The 27,040-nt window shown below is 38.4% G+C and overlaps 1 protein-coding gene across 9 annotated transcripts in view; it reads left to right on the top strand.

Annotated features, from left to right (window-relative positions):
- Window positions 1-27,040, top strand: part of CCDC85A (coiled-coil domain containing 85A) — a 182,778-nt gene that overhangs the window by 91,034 nt on the left and 64,704 nt on the right. The window lies entirely within an intron of this gene.

The following is a 27,040-nucleotide window of genomic DNA, read 5'->3' as shown; positions in this document are numbered from 1 at the left end:
GTAAATGAAAACATACTTCGCCAAAATTTTGAAAATCAAAGGAAGGCTGGGAAAATAATTCTTCTAAAAAGTAAATAAAAGAGCAAATGTGGAAAATAGATGAAAGATGAAACTAGGAGATCAATCCATGAGGTTCAAATTCGATATGAATTCTAGAAAGAGAGTCCATCAAAAAAAGGAAAAAATCTAGAAGTAACATCAAACAAAAATCAAAATATATATATTTTTGAACACATCAGAATTCAGAAAGACACGTGTTTCTGAAGGATACACTGATTGCCTTAATATATGTTGGTAAAATCTAGACCTAAGAAAACCATTACAGAATTCCATAACAAGAGGTGGGAGAAGAAAGAAACAGAAAAGAATTAGAGTTGGACTTTATAATAACATCATTGGATTCTGGAAAACACAGGAACAATGCCTTTAAAATGGGGTGGAGGGTAGTTATCTTCAACTTAATATTTCATACCCAAGCAAATGATCAATCGAGTATGAGATAAAAGAATGATATTTTCAGGAAAAGTATTTAAAAAGGTGAGATAGAAGATACATTTCTTGGAAAGTTACTAGATGATGTGCTCCAACAAAATGAATTAGTAAATCAAGAAGAAGACATAGGTCCTGTAAGAAAGATAATGCAACACTAAAGAAAGAAAAAGGGAGTCCCATGATAACAGCTGTGTAGCAGAGTTGGGTAGCATGACTTGGAGGTAACTGAGGAAGGATGCTAGAGAAAAAATGGAGTTGTAGAATAATGTTGATTTGGGGAAAAAACATCTTTCTTATAGCGTATTGTGAGCATTAAGGATGAATGAGTTGAAAACTATGTGAGAAAATTGGGCCATTGTTATCTCTAAGGGATATACAAAGTTGGTTAAATTAATCGTAATCACAGTAAACATCACTGAGAGTTTTAAGTATATTTGGTTAAGCTTATCAACCAAATCAGTTGATAAGTTGAAAATAGCTATCCTATAGTTCATTAAGTTCAACCCTTGTAGATAACTTGAGAAAGATCTATGTGTTGTCTTCTTTTTCATCTTCTCCACCTTCATTGATTATTTATCTTGTTTTTCTTATAGAGTTCTGCTTAACTTGTGTACACACACACATACACTCACAGAAAGAGAGAAAGAGAAGAGAGATATTTTAAGGAACATCTAAGGAGGAATGGTAAGTCTACAGTTTGGCAGGCCAGCATGTCGGAAATTTAGATAAGAGTCGATGTTGCAGTTTTGGGTTCAAAATGCAGACGGCAGACCAGAAGGCTGAAAATTCAGGCAGTTTCTATGTTGCAGTCTTGAGGCAGAATTATTTTTTTGGTGGGGTGGGGTGGGGTGGGGAACCACACTCTTTGTTCTTAGGTCTTTCAACTGACTTGATCCAAATTATGGAGGTTAATCTGCTTTCTTTAAAGTTTACTGATTATAAATGTTAATTACATTCATAAATACCTTCACAGAAACATATTAGGCCTAGTGTTTTACCAAACATCTGTGTGCCGAAACCTAGCCAAGGTAACACATGAAGTTAACCATTACACCCTGTTAAGTGTAATCTATGTCTTAGTGTGGGCTGCCATAACAAAATACCATAGACTGGGAGGCTTAAGTAACAGGAATTTTGCTCACATTTCTGGAGACTGGAAGTCCAAGATCAAAGTGCCAACAGGGTCAGGTGTCTAGTGAGAGTTCTCTCGTCAGGTTATAGACAGCTGCCTTCTCACTGTGTTCCCATGTGGCCTTTTCTTGGTGCATACACATGTGTACATGTAGGTGGGGGGGCAGGAGAGATTGGAGGAGAGGTTGGAGGAGGAGACGGGGCGGGGAGAGACGGACAGACGGAGCGGGGAGGGAGGAAGAGAGAGGGAGGGTGGGAGGGAGAGAGAGAGAGAGGGACTATGAGAGAGGGAGAGGGAGAGAGGTGAAGCAAGCTCTCTGGTGTCCATGAGGGACCACCCTTGTGGCTCTTCTAAACCTCTCCAAGTCCCCATCTCCAGCTACCATCACATTATGGAGTAAGGCTTAGACATATGAATTTTTTTGGGGGGGGGGGACGGGGACACAATTCAGTACATAGGAAACAATGCAAGTTAGTTCTCATTTTGGGAAAATGAAGCAAAAGTTCTTGTGATCTTTCTGAGTAAGTCTGTTTTTTTGTTTTTTGTTTTTTTGTTTTAGTACCTTTCATAGCTCTAGTTTTGCTGATTAGGGAAAAAAGTTAGAAAAACTTATATCTTGTGGGCTAGCCCCATGATGTTTACTCATCCTGTATAAGTGTCTTGTTCAAATTTGGTTCCGGAAAGAAGAATTTCACACTTAATCAATTTAGTCAGATTGATAGCTTTGAGAGAATTTCACAGTGTATGAAATAGATATGTGTAGGACATTTGTCCTCCTTATATTCCTATTAGGTAAATTTAGGAACTCATTGTTATTATTTTACCTACTGGAAATGTTGGGTGTAAATATGCCTGCATTGGGTAACAAGGTTATTCATTTAGGAACTTTTTTTTTCCTATAGTCCTCCTTATTTCGTTTACTGGTTCTTGGTATACTGCTTTCTAAGGATGACTGGTTAGAGTGGCATGGGGTAGGTTTTAAGCCTTGGTGAGTGTATTTTAACTTTAAGGTGACATACATCTGGATTGCAAATAGAAACTAGTGATTGCTTAGGCAAGCATCATCTGCTACAGCAACTAAATATGTGTTCAGCTTGTAGTCAGTGCTGAGGACCCTAGCATTATTACACAGCCCGTGGAGCAGAGAACAATCTCCCGACCTTCCAAGAGCAGAGAAGTTCTCACATTCTCTGAGTTGCTAGGTCTTTCTAAGACCACAGAGTCCTCTCATTTTGACATGCCTTTTTGTCTTCAGTGACTATTTTGATTCTTTTATAATAGGTCAGCAGCTTAAACAAGGAAGCTAGATCCTGGTGCCAGGTTGGCAGTTCTTTGATAAGTTTTCTCCTGGTCTTCTCTATCAGGGAATTTCTACCCGTGCCTTTGATATCTGTCTTCTAATCATTAAGAAGTGGGAATGGAGGTAAAATTTTAAAATAATCTTGCCTGGCCCCTCATTTTTGAGGCCTGATTAAACCATTTGAAGCAGTTGGTTGTTTTTTTTCCTGAAAACTCTGGGAACAGGAAATCCAAAATGTCTCTAATTTTTTTTCCTAGTTAAGAGATTCTTATGATCAACTAGATCTCTCCTGTTTTAAATTAAGCCCATTTTCTTCTTTATTCTACATTAACATAGAATCATAGCCCTAATGAACTTTAGAGCTGAAGACAATTCTTTAGAGATCATTTAACCAGTCTCTCTATTTGACACAGGAGACATAGAAGTATAAAAAAATTCACATGACTTGTTTAAAGTCGTAGGGCAGTACTCAAAGCTTGACTTGATATATGATAATTGCTTCATATATTACATGTTAAAATTTTCTGGAAGAAATTTCTGACAGAATTCATATCTTCATTGGTTCATTTATTCTTTAGGCTAACATTATTAAAGTACCTTCTATGTACAGGGCATTCTGCTCAGCATAGGAAATGCTAACATGAGTAAGATGAGGCTCTAGACTGTTGACTCAGAGTAGCCCCTCAATATTTTCTTCTGTAGAAGCACCATAATGAGTGAGAGTAGCACTTACCTCTGCTAGGTTTTTAAGCGGTGCTGACTGACTCCTGCTCTGAGTTTAGGAAGATGAGCTGGAGTTAATTCAGTCAGAGGTATTAGGAAAGGACATCGTGGACAGGTGGAATAGCATGTAGCGAAAGTAACTCAGGAGAGCTCATGGGGTTCCAAACAGTTTGGCATGGCTGGGATTAGGTAGGCCTGTGAGGAGACGTAGGAGGTAGGCAGGACCCATGTCTTCAAGGACATTGGATGCAGAAGAAGCCACCAGGAAGCTTTTGAAGGATTGTAGGTGGGGGATAATATGAAATCATATTTGCTTTTCAGAAAGATCAGTGTGACAGCATGGAGAATGACTCTGAGAGCAGAAGCTGGGGTGCAGGGCGTCTAGGAAAAACAGCAGTTTAGGTGGGAGCCGATGAAGGTAAGTAAGGGCACCAGAGCTGCATGGTTGAATCAACTGAATATAGGAAGAGAAAGTGAGGTGAGTTGATGATTATGGTTTCAATCTTGAACTTGCTGATTGTGGGAAGCTTGAAAAATTCCCGAGTGAGATGTCCAGTGGGCAGCTGGATATGCTGGTGAGGAGCTGAGTACACGAGTCCTGGCTAGAGGCACAGGTTAGATGATTGGCTATGTAGAAATGTCATTAGAACCTGTTTGTTTTTAGTGTCTTTCCACCATCCCAGAGTTTCTAGATCCTCTGTATTGGCTTGGGTATTTCCTCTCTTCCCCTCTTTTTTGAGAGTTAAATCAAGATAATTTCCTTATAACATAAACTTGTTTGAGTCCAAACAGGTCTGCTTTGAAATGGTTTTATTTTTCTATAATCACAGCCTTCGACCATGTCATGTCGAATTATTCTTTGTTATCGTTTAATGTTGTCGTATATATATCCCAGAGTTTTCTGGTCACTCTAGGTATCTAAAAGTCCAGCCCAGTCTGGTCCAGTTGAATACTTCAAGCTGATCTCTGGCTTGGGGCTCACCTTTCTCCTGTCCTCCTATGTGGTGCCCAAGGGCCCAGTCTGAGGGGCTTGGCATGTTAGCAACATGGTCTACTTATTCTCACTTGTTCCTACTTTTCATGACTTGTAATTTTTTTATTGTATGCTGGACATCTAGGAGAGTCCTCATAGGGAATCTGGTTTCTGTTGTCTTCTTTGAAGGAGATTGGATTTTCTTCTGGCCAGTAGTTAAATTTCCTGATAAATGCTCTTGATCCTGTTAGACTTGGTTTTATTCTTTGTTAGAACTGCTCTGTTTTAGGTTTTGTTCCGAGTCCTAGGACATGACCCTTACTAGGGAGTGATGTTTTCTCCAAAGGTGTGGACTTTCTATGGCTTTAGCTGAATGCCAAGGAGTTTGGTGAGGTGTCTTCATGCTGGCTGCCACAGAGCTGCAGTGTCTCTCAGCATAGTGCAACATCTAGTATCTTTGCTCATCTCTCAGCCTTGTAACAGATTGTGTCAGGCCTAGCAGCTATTCTCTGCTAGGCCTGGCACAGTCTCACTCTGTACCTGTACAACTCAGCCCTTAGTCAAGAGCCTATGGGAGACCACCAAACTTCTGGGTCTATCTCCTGGGAGGCTCCCTCCTCCCCAGTTCCCAGCCCCACAAATTTCAGTCTCATTAGTGGTGGCAAGCTCCAATCTCTGTCTCCTCAGCTCGGGAACACAGTGTTCTGCTTGGGTTCTACTTCCCTGTGCCAATTCTGGAAAGTGCTCCCGGCAAGAAGCCAGGGCAAACATGGGCTCGCCTGGTAGGCTTTCCTCCTCTCAAAGATTACTGTTTTCTCTTGCCTGTTGTCTAATGTCTGAAAACAGTTGCCGTTCCATTTAACTTTTTACTTGTTTATGTCAGGAGAGCAAGTCCAGTTCCAATTATTCTGTCATGACTGGAAATAGAAGAAACATTCTCTGTTGAATGCATGTTAGAGTTACATAACCGATTCTCTGTCACCTGGCATTCTTTTATCTATCAGATCTATGCCAGGCTTGGCCTTTCAGGCCTTTCAGTATTTATACGGCTCTTCTTTCTTGGCTCTAAGACTATTATTTCTCCTTTATTTTCTCACCTTTACCCTTTTTGGATTCTTTCCCTTTTGCTGTTTGCCTGAATTTAAGAAATGGGACATTGTAGCACCTAGCACACACAGTTCTGTGCATATAAATGTGAACTACTTTTTCAGAGTGTGAAATATTCTTCCCAATTTGGAGCCGGACTTCAGGCCTCTTAAATTGCTTCCCTGTTATCTTCAGATTTTTCCCTCTTCCCCAGAAAGCTCCCCATGAATCATGGAAGAGGCTTTCTGGAGAAGCTTAGGGGCCTCCTTCCTCCCTTTACAGAACCTGATGTCAGTCTCACCTCTGAACACAATGCTTTTGGGGATGATTGAAAGTTTACTCCCCACTGAGAAGGAGCACTAATACCATGGTAATTATTCATTGCCCAGGGATGGAGTGGTCTGAGGTCCTTACATTAGTGTGATGCATAGTTTTATATCTGGTTATAATCACAGCATTTTTATTTGAAGCAAGCTCATCATGGCTCAACAGACTTTACCTTCACTTGCCACCTTTCCATACTTAAAATTTACTTTTGTTCTTTTTCTCCCTTTTAGCATCAAAACAATCAGATGCTTATATATTTTCCAAAGCAGAAAACCGAGAATGAATTACAATGAAAATGGCTGCCAGTTTTGAAGCTTTTCTTATAAACACAAACTTAGTCTAATGTTTTTGACTGACACTTTTCAATAAATAATGAAATTATTGTGAAATAAGTTAGAATTAGCTATGTCTGTCTGCATATTTTAGTCTCAGAGTGTTTTAATTAGATACTTTGATGTATTACGTATAATTATATTTACCTTTAATTTGTCATGAAAATGACATCTCCAGAACTAAGTTCCATAGTGTATTTTAGAACAGACCACTAGGGAAGTACATTTCATCTCCTGGGGTCCTGTTTCTGCTCTCCCTTACCATTATTAAAGTCCAATCAATATTTTTTTTAAGAAAAACAAATCTGGTTGTGCCTAACTTGTAGACCCATAGATGAGAGCACCACAATTAACACCATGGTCCTAGTCAGTGTCCGTATTAATAGTTCAGGTGTCTTGTGGGGGGCCATCACATCTGCTCTGTAGTGGAAAAGAGATTATTTCTAAAGTCTGTGTACAGAGAACCTTGTGGCCATACATAGAGGCCCTTCAGTTGCTGAGGGTTTCGCTAACATGGCAATAAGTGTCTCAGTGTAAAGCAGAGGTGGCACAGAGTAGCTCTGGGAGGAGTTTGGGGTCCAGGATGCAGACCAGCATTCCTGGGTATAGATAGAGCTGCCCACGCTGCAATTAGAGTGTCACATGAAAATATATGGTTTTTAAGTCACCAGGGCCCATGATTTCTGGTTACTGGCTGAACTCAGTTTCAGATTATCATTCTTTTGTCTCTCCTTTTGCATGTAAGTTTTTTCATGTATTTATTCATTCTACCCACATTTACCAATCACTGTTTACTATTCACTATGGCAGACACTGGGGATATAGGCCTGACAAATAAATTGTTTAGTAAATGGATCATAAAACATAGTATAAATATTCTGATACAGTTTCGTGAGCATTGGGAGATGCAGTTAAACCCAGACTACAATGGAGGGGAGCTCATGGAAGGCCTCTGAGCCAAGCCTTGAAAGATAGATAGGATTCAGCTGGGCAATGAGGGGGTGATGTGCTTGGTAGAATGGCATTTTAAGCAGAGGGAACCTGGGAGAACATGGCATGCTTGCGAAGCTATGCGGTTCTGTATGCTTGGACTACACAATCTAAAACAGGGTAGACGTGTCATGGGGGACAGTGAGAGATAGAGCTGGAGAGGTAGGCACACACCAGATCTTGAGGAGCCATCAACTCTACCATCTTCTTTCCACCATTCATCGGTTTACTGTGTGCTCTTTACTGAGTATGTAAACTTCAGCTTTGTTGACTGAATCGTCATGAATTCTCATTTAGTAAAGCTTAATGTTTTTTAAGTTATTTTTGAGAGATGGAGTTAAAGCCCACTAGTAGTGTAAGCACATGCTGGTAGTAAAATACAATCTCTTTGTCAGGGGCTGTGTTAATATTTCATACTTCAACTACAGGTCTAAATTGAAGAGATTATTTGGATACTAGGCTCTCAGTCAGACCATATCTCAGAGGAGTTGGGGTAGCGATTGTCCTGGTTTGGACCCAGACCCTCTTTTTCTGCTATTATCCAGTCCTCAGTTACTCCCATCTGCTTCTCTGCTCTTCGCTACTGTGGGCCACACCCGTCTATAATTTCCTTCTCTTATTTTTTCATCAGTGCTGACATTTCAATTGTAATGAGTTTCTAATCTATCTATAATCACTCAAAGATCAGTCTTAGATTTAATTCATTATCTGTCTGTCAGTCTAGCTATTTTGGTTCGTAATTATTAACTATATAATCCATGTAAATGCTAGGGGTGTAACTTTTTGCCAGTACTAACATGACATCTCAACTCTTTTCAGTGTGTTTTTTTTTCTCCTGGTTTTGGTGGGAGGGGTCCTATGGAGATCCATCATTTGTGCTGGGGGGGAAAGAATGAGCTGTTGCCAATTCTGGTGTTCATGATTAAACATGCCTGGTTCTTTGTCTCTCAGCTATGGCAAATGAGGTCAAATGAATTAGGTTTGCATCCATGGTGAAATTTTGCTCTGTAACTCTTTCAGACTTACTCAGTTTTGGGTTGAACTCATAGTAACTCCACTGACGATAATCATTTAACTATCCAGAAGACAAACAGAGGAAGGAAATAGTGTACATAATTTTGAAATCACATAATTAACCTTTGGTCTATAGATCATTAACTTTTAACCATCATTGTTAGTATTTCAAATTTATATCACCAGCATCTTTACCCTGAACCAGCAAATGTCTGTTAAGAAAACTACATTTGGCATTTTCTTACATATTTGTCTAGAAAAGTTGTTTCCAAAATGTATTCTGTGAAAAGCTAGTTCTTAGGGACGTCAATTGGTATCAGTAGAAAAATTGGTTCTGTTGTCAAATTAGTATGGAAAATATTTGGTTAAACAAAATTAGTCAGGCTTGTTTACTGTAATTCTTTTGGAGCTTTTAATATGCTAATGTGCATTGTGAACTTCCAAGGCCAAAAAAAAAAAAAAAAAGATGTAGTGATTCTCAGATTCATTTTTCTAAGTAATTTTTTGAGGGGGGGGTAATTTTCAAAACTAACATTGTGTGTGTGTGTGTTGTACGGTACTATTAGCACAACTGAGGTAAATTGGGAAACTCTGATCTTGGAAAATTTAAATATACAGGTATCCCGCTTTTTGAAATTTCTCTTTACGTGACTTCACTTTTACAAAAGACTTATACTAGTACCTATTTCTGCTACCTGAAAGAAATTCGAAGAGGATTTTCATTTTTATGAGAAGGTGAAAAGCGAAAATAGTGTTATGTGTCCTAAGGTAATTACTTCTTTGCTTTGCACCATTTGTGCTTTCAAGAGGTTTCATAGGAATGCTCTCCTCTCAGGTCATGTGTGATACTTGCATTGCTTTCTCATTTAGAGACAAATGATATATGTACAAACAGAATAGTAAGGGAATTAATAAAATCCTGATATATTAATCTTTGAATAGAGGCTCAATAACAAAATATGCAGAGGTGGATCCAGCCAAATGGGTTCTCATTTATTCATTTATTATTCATTCAACAAATACTGATGGAGTCCTCCACTATGAGACAGGCACTATGCTGCAGGGAACAAGACAGCATTAATGAGTGAGATAAAGGTGTAAAAGACTGGACACCTCAATAGATAATGAAAACAGCTGGTGGTAAGTACCTTTATATAAGTGACAATAGCTGTCAGAAAGAATAACAGAGTGGGGGCTTCTCTGGCTAGAGTGGTCAGAAGGCCTAAGTAGGTGATGTTTAAATTGAGACTTAAAGGATGAAAAGATGCTTTTCCCTTGAAAATCTGAGAGAAGGTTAGAGGACTAGTAAGTACAAATACCCTGAAGTGGGAAAGAGTGTTTGAGGGGCTGTCAGGGCATAGTGTGGTTGCAGACTAATGGGTGCATAGCATGAGATGAGGTCAGAAATGTAGATAGACTATATAAGGCCATGCGAACTGAGTTATGCATCTAACTTTTATTCAAAGAAACATGGGAAGCCTTTGTAGGGTTTTGAGGAGGGAGACATCATAACCTGATTTACATATTGAGAAGCTCATACTGATGGCTGAATAGAGAGAATTGTAGGGGAAGGACTAGCAGTATAGAGGCCAACTGGAGGCATGTGCAGGCCCAGGTGAGCGGTGGTGAAGGCTATCTCGGACTAGGATGAATTTATGGAGAGCATTAGGTAAATTTGAGACATACACTTCAGTAAAACCATTAATTACATCAATAAAAACATTAACGTGGCAAAGGCATATATTGAGTTGCGGTATATTTCTAAACTTGAAAAGGGATACACATTTTATTTCATTTCTTTCTGGTCTAAACCATTCCAGTTTGGACTTCAGAGGGAGCTGCAGACCTCTCTACCTTCTACAGCCCTTTCTTAGTTCCCTGGGAAGAGGAGAGTCATTATGAATAATCAATTGGATTTAAGGTAGGATAAGGGACAAAATATTAGTCTGGTAGCTTTTAATGTTGTAGGCCACTTGTACCTGCCTCAGACTTAGACAAAAAAAAAAAAAAAAATATTCCATGTGGTCTGTCCCTTGGGTATGCCATTTATACATGTCTCTTCCAAAGGGGCCATGAAAAGCATTGTGAGTTACAGCACAATGATTTCATCATTGTGGATGTTGATTCCTGGTTAAGTATCATCCCATCCCATTATGGCTAACATTAATGAGATCATCTATTAAAAAAAAAAAACCTGAAAATGAGGTAGTGTGCAAACCTATAGAAGTATGACTTTCTCCAGATAATTAAAATAGAGTAGATAATACTATGAAGCCAATTGATTGCTCATTTAGAGGAGAGGAGGGCAGACTAGTACAGCACTTCAGCCTTTTTGTGTCATGGCACATGTAGAAAATGATAGCATTTATGCAGCACAGTGGAGTGAGTAGACCAGGCTATTCACAGCTGGAGAAGAAAAGAGTCAGGGCTCAGCCCCCTTGGGCACTGCCTGGCTGTCTCAATGGGGAAAGGGATCAATGTCTGGCATATTAGTGACCCATTTGCTGCCCACCAGGTGTACTAGTTGAAATGTTCTAAGCTGGAGGATTCCATGAAGAAAAAAACTAAAGGTATCCCAGAAAATGGGACTCAAAAGTCAAATTTCCAGGTTTGTTTTTTATTCTATAGGAATAGTTACAGCCAGCATTATTTAGTCACTGACATTCTCAGTTTGGGAGTGGCCTCTTGTAATTAGTTTTTTTTCTTGTCCATCTCAATCATCAGATAATTCTGTTTTGAATTGAGGATTCACATCTTTTTTTTTTTTTTAAGTCACTTGCTCTGTGCAGAACTTGGGGATGTGTGTATGAAAAGGGAATACTGTTTCCAAGTTCCTGGGCTGGAGGAGAGAACTTCTGGAGAACTTCACACTTAAGACTTTAAGTCCAATGCAAGACTTGCTGCTTTTAGGGGGACTTTAGCTGTGAGGAAGTATACATGGTAGTTCTTAAAGCTAGTACCTCCAATTGCTGAGTACCTGAAATACCCAGTATGGATTGGTATTGTTAATATTAGTAATAATAACGGCAGTCAGTTATTTCGGCAGGATGAAGACTAAAGTGTACCTGATTATAGCTTGCTGATAGTTTGTCATTTTGTGATGCAGAAACTCAGCCTCCACATGGTTAAGGGAGAGGAGGTTGACCTCTTTCTGAAAGAATGCTGCTAGAGTCCACCCTAAGGGCCCTCAGAGGGCTGGCAATTGCTGTGGGTGGCAAGTGGCTGGCTCCAATGAAGAGAAATGACTCCTTTCTCTGGGATTCTGTTGCCACTCACTCTTGTTTCAGATAGTTTTTGTCCACATTAAGAAGGTGGTGTCTGTGTAGCGACTTCTCTCCATGAGCTTTAGCATCGTTATCTAATGTCGGGAAAGTCTTTGGGGGATAGGATAAGAAGGATGTGCCTGGAGGAATCCTTGTCCTTCCTACACTGGTAAGCTTTTGGCTTCAGGCAAAGGCCAGGTGAGAGGCTGAGGTGCAAAGCCACTAGAGTCATGGTCCAGGTGCTGTGTGCCTGAGGATTTCTGTGTCAGGATTCTGTAAATCTAGTTGACAGGATTTTCTACTTTCCAATTAAATCTGTAAAGTGTTGACATCTCTCTTACATATACAATAAGGAGAGGGGAGGCAGGCAGCCCTGAAAATGGAAACAAAAAGTCAGTTTTTAAAATGTGAAATCTGCAGACAGAAATTTTCCTTTCCTCTATGTGAAAATAACATCAGGAACTCGAGCACACCAGCAGGATCTCATGGGATAGCTTTCATTGCCTCTCTCTATTCTCAGTATTTCCCACTTAATAGAAGCTTCCAAATGTGTCTAATGGCCACGTGTACCTCTTTGGCTACCCTAATGGCACCTTCGTTAAAGATTTATCCCAAAGAGTCATTAATAGTTTAGAAAAGGATTTCTTTTTGCTGAACTTATGTTATGAAATAACTTAAACTGTTTATGACATATCTAATGAGAAGTCCCTGGAATGCGGTAGGTTTTCTCTTTCCACTTTCCATAAACAGCAAATGAAAACAAGAGGAAACTGTTGAAGCACACCTAAGCCTGTCAAAGGAGAAGGCAGCGTCATGGTCACCAGGCACCCTGTCATTACTCTATGGAGGCATTCAAGTGATTCTCAACTAGTGATTTTTCTTAAATCAGGGTGTTAGCTTCTAGAGTAGGGAATTTTGGTGGATTTTAACATTTAATAAACATTAAGCAGGCATTATACTAATGCTTTTTTCGAGGTTTTGGCTTGTTTTGTAAAAGATTCATGGGACAGCGAGCACCTGGATTGTATATCTCGGACATGAGGGAGGAAATGGTTTACTTTGGAAGGGCATTTCCATTTGCCTTGAGAGGGAATGCACCATGTCTAATTATAGAAAGAGGGAAGAGTTAGCAATTGAAACAATTTACATAGCAAATTAATAGCACAACAATTATCCATTGGCTTATTTAAAATGGGCCAGGGTGCCTGCTTTTTTCATGGAAGATTCTTTCATTGCATGTACTAAAATAGAATAATGCCATACAGAAAAGCAGTAAAAATGAAATAAGACTTTTGAAAACATATTAATATATAAAATATTTATTACGGAGGCTCAGTAGTGTTTGCATTTAATCATTTTTATTGCATATCAGGGAATATACAATACTTCATTCTGAATTCTGAAAAATGAACATGAGATGTTTTGCAAGCACTGCTTTTTCTGGAGTGTGCTCAGTGGGATTTACTGAGGAAATACTTATTTGTTGAGAGGTGGGGCATGTATCTGTAAGCACATTACAAATGCTTCCCACAGTGGCACGAAAATGATCAGGGGAAATAAGAAGCAAGCCTGGTGAGGTTGCTTCATTGAAATGGATTCTTACTGGTATGCTAAGTTGAGTATGGATGAGTTACAGAAGCTCACTCAGGCCAATAGAGAGGCAATGCCTCTCCTCTGGCTCTGTATTTAGAAAACCACATGCTTCTCTTAGGTGTTTCGGATACTAGTCTTTATACTAGCCTGTGTTTCCCATTGTGTGGCCTTTGTGTGACACATATATATATTTTTTCTCTTTCTAAAATAAGATTATATGATTGTTCCAGTTTTAAAGCCAAGAGTTGGAGCATTTGTGATGCAGCTACTTAATAAGCAAGAGTTAATTGACTGAATGATGATATATTTTGAGTGAAATCACAATGCAAGGCCATGGAAAGTGGCTCCTTGTTGGTAAATTTTCTGTGTTACACTGTGAAATCCCCGAGGACAAAGTCATGCCCTATTCTCAGTCAATTCTAAAAGCATAGGTCAGTGGGGAAAATATTTGCTCACTAAATCCAGGTTAGTGTCAGAGCTTGCTGCTTGAGACGATTTGGGGGCCTTGGATGCTGGTGCATGGAGCTGGGTCCGGAGCTTTATTCTCCTTCAGCCATTTGGCCAAACTGGGTGATACTTGGCAGACAGTTGGAGCTTGGCACCAACCACTGGCAGTGTTTAGGCCTGTAAAAAAAAAGGCTGTGAAATGGTAATACCTCCCAACCTGTTCCGTGTTTGGGACACTGTGATCTAATATCAACAACATATTCATCTTCGGGAAGAGTTTTAGCTGTGATTCCCAGGCTGCGCCATCCTACACAGATTGTAGAAGGGAATTCCAAGGTCATGCCCTGGGTACCAAAGACATCTTTCATAGCCATGGAACCTTCCTGGGGTTGACGGTGTGTCCAGAAATGATGATGCCTTGTTTGTGGATGCATTAGCTAGAGGCAACTTGTGACAACTAGTTTTGGGTAATTTGAAGTGGACTGAGTTAGTACTGGCTGAGAAGTAGCAGGAGAGAGAATAGGCAAGACTGAAATGATACTCAGTGCTCTGAGTTTACTACAGAGGTAATTGCAGAAGTGAGGGTTCTGGTGTGTGAATAAATTCTAGACAGATACCTGCATTGCCTAGGAAGCATCATGAGGTTTTAGATCTGAAAGGGACCTACATGCAGGAGAGTCCTCATTTCAACCACATGATGGAGAAAATATTAACTTGTACCATATTTGGTTAAGGGAACATATTAATACTTTCCGTAAGTATTTAGATCTTGAATTCTGTTTTAGGGGTCAGCTGCATTTTTCTTAATTCAGAAATTTATAAGGAAACTCTAATATATATGGTGTCATGCATTCCTTGAGCATGGGATGAGTTTAGAGAATCTTTTAAGCCTAATAATATCTCTTTTCTAGTTTCAAATTTTCTTCAACTCTTTCTAGGACAGCTGGAGTCCAGGAGGTCACTTAAATGGTTTATGGTGTCATCACTTATCTCAAGAGTAGAAAATAGTTGGAAATTAGGAGAAGCATCTAATTTAATTGCACATAAGCTTCGCAAGGTTGGACATTTGAGGTCTTACTAAGAGAGCAAGTATTTAGCCATACTAATAAGTTCTGTTTGTCTTTTGTGGCCTTTGAAATGCTGTGATTTTATTAGCCAAATTTCAAAGGTTTGGAGAGGAGAGACCTGGGAGGGAGTTGCAATGCAGAGTGGACAGAACAGCTGGAGAGGGGACAGCATCAAAGGTACAGATTCTTCCTCAACTGTGCCATTCTCATAACCATTTTGGACACACAGAGTAGCAAATCCAGTCACACTGTAGCAAATGCCAGGCTTAGGCACGCATTAGCGTGACAGGGCTGAATAAAGCTTTCCGCACCTGTAGTTCTCATGCATTATTTATTGCTTGTACCTCCGCTCCTTACTCCTCTTATGACTGCACTCAGTCAGGAAGAGTAAAGAGTGAACAGGAAATCTCCAGTTCTTGGCCTAGTGCACTTAGAGAATATTGCCTGCCAATTGCTAACTGTGATAACTGCAGCAATATTCTTGGGTAGCTTGTTTCCAGGGCAGCTTTAATGGGAGGGGAGGATGTAAGGAGGCTATTAGCCTTGCCTGTGCTAAGTTTAGAGTGCTGTCACTGAGCCACTGCATGATGCCCCCTGCTGATTTCTTCTTTGATTAGTCTTTTCTAATGTTCTTGCCTTGGTGCATCTGTGTTGCAATTGAGAATTAAAATTCATAATGTCTGTTTGGGATCCCAAGGCTGTGCTCTATTCTGGAGCCCAGACATCTTTTGTTTCCTAGGTTTGCCACTGGAAACAAATTTCCTGGCAATTTGGATGATTGTCGAATGAGCAGCATGAGAAAGAAAATGCTGGGCGTGGAGGATGGTCAGTTACAGTCTGTCTGACTCAGGAGATTCCAGCTGCTGTGTAGATTAGAAAGGAGAGTAGCCAGTGAACAGTTGTCCTGAATCAAGAAACTGGGTAGGGTGTGGAACAGATCATTGTAAGCAAAAAGACAGAGTAAATTAGATCTCTGAGGTAGGATCAGCTGTGATTCCCTGCCATTGTTCTCATGAAATTAGCTGATGCTTCCTTTCCCCATCCCCATTGCGTCTTATAATTATATTAGTCCATTTGACATGGCACTGGAGAGTGAGTTTTTACTAACTAAAGATCGGCAATTCATTTAAAATCTGTACAAAGAGGACACATGTCTTAGGGATCTCGGGTGCAATGACTCAAAGGGCATAATGGGGACTATAAGAGTTAACCAGGTGGAGAAAAACTGGAAGAGGTGAGCAACTGGACAAGAGACATGACTCAATAGGCCCTATTCTAGGGAAGACAGGAGTATAGTGTCTGGAGAGAATGATGGCAGGTAAGAGGCACTAGGTTATGTAAAGATGTGTCCTAGTGGTGGCTAAGGAGTGACCAGCACTTAGAAGCAGAGAGTACACATAGACCCAGGCAGACCATTCTCCAAGTGACTGATTCAGAGAAAGAACTCCTTAGTTCTCAGACCTAGAGGAACTGACTTACTGGACAAGTTATCAAGATTTGATAGTGTAAGGTATTAGGGGAATAAGTAAGGACATAGTTCTCCTATGGAGAAGGGATGGGTGGAGTTTGACTTTAATATCTAGACCTTTGAGAGGTATACAGAGTAGGTTCTAAATAAATATTTGCTGAGAAGGTAAGTAAACATGGAAAATATTTTTTGATGCTGAAAATAGACTCAGATATAGTCTATCAGCAAGTATAAGTTAATGCTGATTCGTTAGCAAGTTGACTTAGATATTCCCAGCAATCCTCTACTACAAGGGCAGCTTTAGTCACCTGGGGGCAGAGCTGAGCCTGGTTGTGGGGAAGGGAGCTTACTAAAGTCTGATCTAGTTGGGTGGAAGGGAAACATAGGGGCAGATAAAACCTGTTTTCAAGGATGGACTACATTTCAGTTTGTAAACTCAATAAATGTATACTCCCCCCCCCCCCCCGAGGATTTAATAATCTGTCCAGTTATTTATAACCTGTTGTAATAAAAACAGTTACAGCATTGGGCACTCCTGTCAGTGTGGGTAGGCTAGCCCACTCTTGTCAAAGCCCATTTGGGGATGCTGGCTTTTTTTTTTTTTTTTTTTGAGTATGATTGCATTTGTGTTTACTCTGCAAGGTTAGTGAACCTTCCTTTACAAGTTTAAGTTTTGAGTCACGTTTAATCACATTACTTTTTCTTACAAACTGCAAACTTAAGTTTAGAGTACTATCTAAGTAATGCGAATTTTAAAACCCTAGGTTTAAATGGAAAGAGTAATAATCAACCCTCTCCCTTTTTAAAAAAAATCTGTACAAGTTCCATTACTAAACTAATTTTTTTTGCGCCAGAAATTTTTTAAGTCAATTTTTAGACTTTGGATGCCTTTACTAAAATAGTAAAAAAAAAAAAAAAGCTCTACCCTAAAATCTTTTCCCGCTCAATATAGTATTTCTTTGTGTTATACAAAGTATTTATAAGAAAAATCAGATTACTCACTAAATGTATCCTGTATGTGTGTTGTGAGTGTGGTGTGCACGTGTTGTGTGTGCGAATGTTGTATGGGTATGTGTTTGTGTTGTGTAGTTAGTGTGGTATGTGAGTATAGTGTGTGTTGTGTGTGAGGGGTGTGGATGTGTTGTATAGTGTGTGTTGTGTGAGTGTGGTGTGTGTGTTGTATGCATGAGTGTATACCTGTGAGTGTGCAGAGCTCTGTCAAAGGATGAATTTATGTCAGGATACTTTCTCTGAGTATTACCTTCCTACCACCTGAGAATCACCTAGGGTGCTGGTTAAAATGTAATTTGTTTGGCCACACCTTCCCTGTCAGAATTTCTTAAGGCTAGAATTTGAGACTCTTTTAAATAAGCATACCCCTGCTACCTGTGATTCTGTTACACAGGAGATATCAGGCTGTATAATTTTTTGGACAATATGTGATTAACACCAAAAGAATAGCAAGTAAAAAAGGGAAAGGACACTGGAGATGGTGTTTGAGGTGTTGAGAAAAACTTTATAGACAGTGTAGAATCTGAATTTTTCTAGGTGCTGAGGCAAGAGACAGACATTTTATGCATAAAGAATAGCTTAAAACAAAGAGTAGAGTTGAAAAGAAAGTAAATAGATCTGCTCCATCAGATTGAAGGCTTTGTTTCACCTGGGGCAGTAAAAGATACTTGAATAGGTAAGATGAGGCAAGATATAATGAAAGGCTTCAGAGGGAAACTGACTGGTGTTGAGCTTGGGGGGCAAGAATGAGACTGGCTTCTAAGACCACTGAAAATAACTTGTGATGCTTTGGCCCATATAGGTTCCTTTCCTGTATCAGAAAGTGAAATAGGCATGGCCTCCAGAATTTTGGACCAGAAAAACCAACCATATAATTGTAGGAGGAAAACTACTTGGGAGAAATTTATTTGGTTTTGTATTATTTGCTTAGTACAAAGAGATGTGGACAGAGATTAGTGTGTCCAGATACCATCTTTCCAACACAATGACACCTTTGTTTCTAATATTTCCTGGTGTGGACCTAATCTTAGACTAATATAGTAATTTTCACATAGAGCTCATTTTACAGTCATCTAAGTCAGATTCACTGTGTGCATGTGCATTATGCTTATTTGTGGATGTTAGGTTGGCTCTCCTAAGCCTTCCTTTTATCCACTGCTCTACAGCCAGCCTAGTATAAATATTAAGAACAAGGTCTTAGGAAATTGCATTGCTTCTTCCTCTCCTTTGATGCTCATATGAACCTTGTGAGGCAGATGAAATGGACAGGCGTTGTTAGAGCATAATAAGCTGAAAACTTGAGTGTAGGAGAATATGCTTGATGTCATACGGAGCAAAGTGGGGGAAGATTTCAGGCCAGGCTTCTTGATTCCCAGGCCAGCACTTTTCCTCTCTACAGGCAGTGCCTTTTTGAATGGACCTGCTGATTTCTTTTCTGGAACTCCAGAGATATTCTGTCCTTGAGAGAAGTGTAAAGCCTTTAGGCTGCTGGCAATAATGGTGATTCGGTTTCCAGTCAGAGATTTCTCACAAAATTCAGAAACTTAGAACATTCTTTGGACTTTTGTCATAGAATTATTGAGGCTGGAAAAAAAATGTGTTAATGTGAGCACCGAATGGGCCTTTATTTCTCTTTTGTGACTCAGAAGTATACTGTCTCCTGAGATGCTGATTATAGTATCTAACTTGTAGGGCATGCTAATGTTGGAGGACATGCTGATCATTGCAAAGTGGATGAACTTTAGTGGGCTTAGAGATTTCTAATTGCATTGACTTCTGATAATTACAATGTCACAGAAATTTTTCTTTATCTCTCTCTCTCTTTTTTTTTTTTACTAAGTAACTTCCATATATAAGGCATTTGGGGCATATATAGGATTGTAAATTACAGGGCTCAAAAAGCTTGGTATAACATTTTTAATGTATATGTTATGGGGCAGAAAATAAGAAATGAGGTTTAAACTTTCCAGGGAATAATTTCTTTCCTATTTAAATTAAAATTTCAACAATTTGAAAGTGATATTATTCAATCTTATTAGTAGACTTGACTTTCCTCATTTTTACTTCACCATATCTTAGTTCTTCTTTTGTTTTTCTCTGGATTTAGCTCAAAGCTGGTTTGTTTTGTTAAATGATCAGTTGGATAAATTTTATTGAAGCTCTCTCCCATGTGCCGCATACTGCAGTAGGCACACATTATGATAGCGAAGTCAAACATGGCACCCACCATGAAGGAATGGAAAGTACTGACGGGAGGACAGGCCCCTCACATGCATCCTCTTGCTCTTTTGCCCCTCATTTGGACTCTGTCCTCATTTCCACCAGTCTTCTGAATAATTCTTTAATTTTCACTTCCTCCCCATCAGCTACTTATAGAATTATACTGTCCTCTTAACTACTATACGAGTTTCTTATATCCCTATCCTCCTATAATGCAAACCTGGTCTAATCTTCATCCATATATTGCTTTTCAGTAACTCTCCATTGCCCCGGCCAAATGATACGTTGGGATAGGTAGAGGTTCTTCAACACCTGGCCTCTACCCATCTTTTTGGCCTCTTTGCCACCACCCTGGCACTGCTTTTGCTCCCTCGTATCTCTGTGCCATCACGCTCACATTAAAATACAGTGTCTTCCCCCCACCCCTGCCCCGTTGTCTCTGTGCTACCACTGTAAAGGCATCTCCAGCTTCTTCTTCAACCCAGAAAGAAGCCTTTTCTGTTTTTCATTAACACTTTATACCAATATCATTTATAAACCTATCTCATTGCATCTTAATTTGTTTACTTGTCTGTCACTTGTGCTAGACTCAGAGTAAGCCGCTTACGGCCTTAGGTTATGTCTCTTCTACACTTTATATCCCCCACACTCTGGCACATAGTAAATAATTATTATGTAATGTTTCAATGGAAGATTGTGCATGATTTTGTGGTTCAAACTAAAAATAGTCCAAAAGAAATAATACTGGACTATAGGAACCCAGAGGATATCAGCTGTTAGTTTCCGCTGATGCACCTTCAATTATTGGCTCAAGACCTGGCACTGAGTATTGCTTTAATCAGTATTTGTTAGATGAAGAAATGGAGGAAGATCAGCAAGGACTGTCCCAAGTAAGTAGGAAAGAACTTGATCTGAATACTGAACCTCGAAGGCTAAGCAGTTGAAAGGACACCAAGCAGGAAAGGCATTCTAAGAATGGTAATTGTTATGAGCAAAGGACTTGGTAGAATAAGAAGTTAGTCCTTATGGGAGCCAAATCATTATTTTTCTTTTCCGAATGGTTGCCGTATTTATAAAGCAAATGAGAAAATACCAGGCTCTTTTTTTTTTTATGGAAAAAATTATTCATAAAAGTTTTGAACTGTCTTTGTTGAATGCAAAGAGCAATTATTTGATAAGTATGGCTTAAACTATTATATTCTGGCATCATTAATGGACAAGCAATATGTTGGTTAATGTGAGGTTGTTTAGAAGCTAATGAAGGTTGTTTAGAAGCTAAGTCGGCAAGGACATTTTTGAGAACTGACGCTAGCTGAAGAAGTTTATCATATCAAGTAACGCCAGGAGAGGCTATGAAAGAGATAAAGAAAGGAACAAAGAGAGGAAAGAGTAGATGTTACATCTCTATGTCCTAGTGATTTTCATCAAATGAAAGCATTTATCTAAGTTATTTCAGTTAGGTAGCAGTTGTGATGGTTCCTTACATTGCTATGATCTGGGCTGTTCTAAGTGCATTCTCATTAGGAAATATGACATGTTATCTGAAATACCATGCCATTCCATGACCAATGCCACTGACAATAAAGTTCACCTACGATTCTGTAGTTCTAATTGAATACAGCATGTATTATCTGGGTTTTCTGGACTTAGGGAGAATTCAGAGAATTGACATTTTGAATAAATGTTTTTGAAATATTCTCATGCTCATGCTAAACAATGGCACTGAAGATGGATTCTGAGTAGAATTTTAAATCTGGGAATATTATATGCTTGTAAGTTTGGCTTTTGTGCAGTGGCATCGATAATTTCCTCTAGGACTGATGCATTTATAAGAGAGTTCACCGTTCCAAATAGACTTAATTATGAGGTGAAATAACACTCTGTGATTTTATTCGCATCTGTGCTGGTGACAGAATAGGAAATTAAAATTATGGAAAGACCTGTTGAGCCACCCACATTAATACTGTGATGAAAGTGAAACTCAGAAATGTTGAAATAGCAAACATTTCTCAAAAATTTTAAAGAAAATGTCTAAGTAAACTTCTTTAAAATGTTTAAATTTTTTTTTATGTTTGTTTTAATAATCCATGGAAGATTGTACTCAGGATTATCAGGAAAAAAAGCAACAATGGTTATCATGAATATATTTAGGACATAACACAATTGACACATTGTCACTTTTATGAATAATTGTCACTACGGGATGGAAGTGAAAATATATGTTTATTAGTATTGGCTAGCATTTACTGAATAGTTACATTTTAGCAGATACTATTTTAAGTGTTTCATAGGTATTAACTTGATCTTCCAACAAGTATGTGAGGTGGGTATTATTATCCCCGTTTTTTTGAAGCACAGAGAAGTCAAGTCCACTACCCTAGGTAACACAGCTGGTAAGTAGTGGAGTTGGGATTTGAACTTGGACAGTCTCCTGTGTTTTTAAACACTAAAATATTCTGCTCTGCGTTTCTTGTTGGAGGAATACTCTTTGTAGTTCACAGCCTCTACTGCCGGATTTATTCGAAAGGCAGGAAAACAGCCAATAGATAATGACTCCAAGAGATTCTGTAATTTGTGTATCTGCCCCAAAGGCAACAAGATCAGACTTATTAAAGTATTTAAACAAGGAGGCCATTAGATTCAGATGACTCTGATGTCTTCGTTGCCTATGTAAGCAAACCAAAACCTAAGCCAGAGTCAATACATACAAATCCAAGAAAGTGAAACTTAAGAACAGTCAATCACAAACAGCCAAGCAGAATTTCCCAAAGAAGGCAACAACATAAATTATAAGCAGTCAAATAATTTCTTTTTTTTGCTTACACATCTTCACTGTCAAAACCTTGTTCCTATCAGTAGAGCACTCCTAACCACTTTCCAATAGGTGTTTGCTCAATTCAACTTTTCAGAAATTGTATTGTGCCTCAGTTTACCTTTTAATAGGCTTCAACAGTGGCTTAAGTTTCATTACTTGCAGAATTCAGCAAATTGTATCTCAACATTTACTGATTAAAGTCATGGTCTCAGGTTTAATTGATTGGCTAGTTTATATGCTTAAAATTCAATATTGATATTTACAAGTGGGCACACTGGCTTTGATTAATTGCTGAATTTAATTCAGCATAAAGTACTTCTGATTCTGTAATCAGCATTGCTGATTTAATAATCAAGTACTCTTGTTTCCCAGATGATGATATTAGGTACCAGAAATGACAATTTGAAGATTGACACATTTCAGTTGAACCTTATTTCAAGAAGAGATTCCCTCCTGCCTTGGGCTGTCTTCCTTCTTTCGATTCCTTCGCAAAAATTGTATTTAAATACTTGCCAGGTGTCAGGGCTGTGCTAAATGATACGGCTACAGCGGTGACCAGGAACAGGAAGTGCTGTTAGTTCTGTGAGACTTGTAAAACAACTTGCAGAACAAGAAGTTACATCTTCCTAAACAACAATTTTCAGTTGATTGAAAATGTTTTATAGAAATATTCAAATTTTACATCATCACATAACCATTTAACACGGTCATACATCCAATTCAGAGCAATAGTGGGAGTATAAGTTTAAGTTAGTATGAATTAGAATGCTTTATGTACTATGTGTTTATATAGTAACTCCATGTCCTGGTCTGTCTTAGTCAGTTTGGGCTGCTATAACAAAAATATCATAGACTGGGTGGCCTAACAACAGAACTTTATTTCCTACCATTCTACAAACTGGGAGGCTAAGATCAAGGTGCCAGCATAATCAGGTTCTGGTGAGGGCCCACTTCTTGGTTGCTGGAACCTTACGTAATGGAGGAGAGAGGAAGAGAGGGAGAGATATTGGTATCATCTCTCTTGTGTTTTTTCTAATCAGGGCATGAATCCCATTCATGGGGTCCCCACCATCATGACTGAATTACCTCTCCAAGGACCCACCTTCAAATAGCATCACATTGGGAGTTAGGACTTCACCTTAGGGATTTGAGGGAACACAAGTATTTGGTCCATAGTATGCCCCATACTGTTCCTAGCTAGAGATCTGCCAGCTATACTAACATGCCAAGGAAGCATGTTTGCTATGTGGTTAGGCACTAGATGTTTATTGAACACATACTATGGGCCAGGTCCAGGCTGAGTGTTGAGTGATAGCAGTGGCAAGATGCAGTGTCTATCCTGGACAAAATGATTTAGTAGGATATTGCCAGACTCAATGGGATTGTCATCTGAAGTAGGCTACATTTTTCCTTTCTAAGCCGGTATTATGTTAGGAAGACATTTTGCCTAGTTCAGGTTAATGGATTAAAAATTCAGAATGAGCAGTTTTGCTCGATTCAAAATTTATGTGACTCTTAATAATTTAGAATTTTTTAAAGCTGGAGATAAGGTTAAGCATTTAAAAATTTTCTAGAACCATAGCTTAAAACAAAAAAAATCTACAGGGTTATCTTTATAATTTACTTCTTGTGCTTTGAACACAATAAATTTGAGTCTTTTTAAAATAAAATTTACTATAATATTTTTGAATTCATTTTTCTTCATTTTTTTGCATGCTATAGTCTTACCAGTTAAAGGGATGGCCTACTTTTAAGTATCCAAAGTAAGAAAAATGATACATAACAGTTTACCAAGATGAAATACATTAATTTTATAGTGTAGAAATTATCATTTATGTGTAAAAAATAATTGAGTTCAAGCCTGCTGCAATCAGATCAGTTTCTCATAGAAGTCAAGTTCCATTGAGGCCTCTCTCATTCCTAGGAGTAACTCTAGTACCTTACTTGGTGATAGGAGTAGCGGAGAAATTTAATGAACTAATATCTGTGGAATAAATGGCTCTTTTTTTATATTGAATGACACTTATACATGGAGACTTTGAGTTTTCTCCTTTTTATTGATATATACATGTAGAAGTAATAATTAGTATATCATTGATTGAATGTTTTTTTTTTTTGCCAGTTATTTATTTCTTATGCTTACAGCAATTCTACCAAGTGTTGTTATCCTCATTTTCCAGGTGAAGAAACAGGCTTTGAGAGATTAAAGACTGCCTAAAGTAGTGTACCTAATAACTGGCAGCACCAGGATTAGAACACGTGTCTCCATGGCTTCAAAGCCCATGTCTTGTCCACGTGCTATGTGCCATTTTATTTAGCAAAGTGAGATGGTAGACCCAGTGATGGGCACTTAGGTTGGAAAAACAGAATGCGTACATAGCCACAGGCGTTCTAGCATTAGCTTGCAATGAAGCAAAGTTGACAGAATAGCCTGCAATGGTTGTTATTTTGTCCTGCTTCTTCTAATGTCAAGATGTTCCTGCCTGCTTCTGACATTTCTACAAAAGTTGTAATACCTATGACTAAAGCAAACCTGATAAAAAATGATTTGACATATAAAAACTTTGATTTACACAGACAAAACGTCTTTTCCCAGTACAACTGGTATATACAGACTAGTGGAGATGATTCATATATAGGACTTACTTTTAAAAAATATTTTTATTTTTCAATAAGGACCGATATTCAATATTTTACTTAGTTTCAAATTATATGGTATTTGTCTTTTGCTATCTGACTTATTCCGTTTAGCATAATACCTTTTAGGTCCATCTATGTCATTGAAAATGGTAAAATTTCATTTCTTTTATGGCTGAGTAATATCCCTTTGTATGTATGTACCACCTCTTCTATATCTCATCATCTATTGGTGGGCACTTAGGTTGCTTCCATATCTTGACTATTGTAAATAGTGCTGCAGTGAGCATAAGAGTGCATATATCTTTTAGAATTAGTGTTTTGGTTTTCTTTGAATAAATACCCAGTTCTGTTTTTAATTGTTTGAGGAAACTTCAAACTGTTTTCCATAGTGGCTATGCCAATTTGCAATCCCACCAACAGTGCACGAGGCTTCCTTTTTCTCCATTTCCTCGCCAACACTTGTTGCTTTTTGATTTATTGATGATAGCCATTCTGACAGGTGTGAGCTGATATCTCACTGTGGTTCTAATTTGCATGTCTCTGATGATTAATGACACTGAATATTTTTCATATGTCTATTGGCCATCTGTACATCCTCTTTGGAGAAATACCTATTCAGTTCCTTTGCTATTTTTTTTAATTGGATTTTTTTTTTCTGGTGTTGAGTTGTATGAGTTCTTTATCAATTTTGATATTAACACTATTATATATATCATTGGCAAATATCTTCTCCCATTCAGTAGATTGTCTTTTATTTTTGTTGGTTTCCTTTGCTATGCAAAAACTTTATAGTTCGATGTAGTCCTATTTGTTTATTTTTTCTTTTGTTTCCCTTGCCTAGGAATATATATCAGAAAAAATATTACTAAGAGCAATGTCAGAGTTTACTGCCTATGTTTTCATTTAGAGACTTATGGCTTCATCCTACATTTAAGCTTTAATCTATTTTGAGTTTCTTCATGTAAGAAGATAGTCCAATTTCATTTTTTTTTGCTTGTATCTGCCCATTTATTGAATAGACTGTCTTTACCCCCATTGCCTCCTTTCTCATAGATTAAATGACCATATGGGCATGGATTTATCTCTGGGCTCTCTATTCTGTTCCATTAATCGATGTGTCTGTTTTTATGCCAGTGCCAAGCCATTTTGATTACTATAGCCTTGTGGTATAGTTCGATATCAGGTATCAATACCTCCAACTTTGTTCATTCTTAAGAGTACTGTGGCTATTCAAGGTCTTTTATGGTTCGTATAGATTTTAGAATTATATGTTCTAGGTCTGTGAAAAACTCAACTGGACCTTGAGACTGCTTCCTATAGAAATAATGGGAAAATGTTATTAATATAATTATGCTGCATTGAGAGTTAATAAGATTTATTTTGGTCAGATGGAAATCTAGGTGTTCCTTCTGTGGGAAAATAGAAAAAAAACTGTGAAGATAACAAAACTTTCTTCATAAGAAAGTAACTGCAGAGGAAAGTTTGATTTTATTTCTTGTTCAAGAACTGTACAGAAGAAAGGAAATAAGATGTGATTTATGACATGAGTCCTTGTAATGGCTAAAATTTTCTTTCTTGGTATCAGACTCAGCTCTTAAATCTGATAAGCAGCCATGAAGATCACAGTTTTGTAAATACGCTTTATGAGCTTCAGCTTGCAACACACTGACAGTGCCAGCGTAATTATTATAAAAGTTTCACTGACCCTAGTCGGCCTTACAGGCTCTGTTTCTAAAATGTTTTATGGTACAGTGATCGTTTGTTTAATATCACAATGTATTGCTCAGAAAGTAATGGTGACACTGATGTGAGAGGTGACGAGATTATGTGCAACATTTGGTTAATAATAAAAATGAATTTTGGAAATAAAGTCTGGGGCAGTTTGATGAACTGGGGAAATGAGTCTACTTGTTCCTGGTTCATTTAGAAAACTTTGGGAAAGGATTTGGTTCATTTAGAAAAGCTTTAGGAAGGATTCAAATATATAAAGAAAGTATCATGTGTCCCAGCGTGAAAAGTTGTCAGTGACTTTGACCATCCTTTGAGGGCCCAAAAGGATGTTAGCTGAAAAACTGAATGCTTCCAAGAATGTGCTGGGGCTTTGGCAATGGGGTTTGAGGCTGGCTTCAGCTCAGCATGGTTGGCTA

Source organism: Pteropus vampyrus, unplaced genomic scaffold, assembly GCF_000151845.1.
Source record: "Pteropus vampyrus isolate Shadow unplaced genomic scaffold, Pvam_2.0 Scaffold91, whole genome shotgun sequence".
Classification (NCBI taxonomy): domain Eukaryota; kingdom Metazoa; phylum Chordata; class Mammalia; order Chiroptera; family Pteropodidae; genus Pteropus; species Pteropus vampyrus.
Note: the sequence above shows the minus strand (reverse complement) of the source record. Positions and strands in the feature narration are given on the sequence as shown.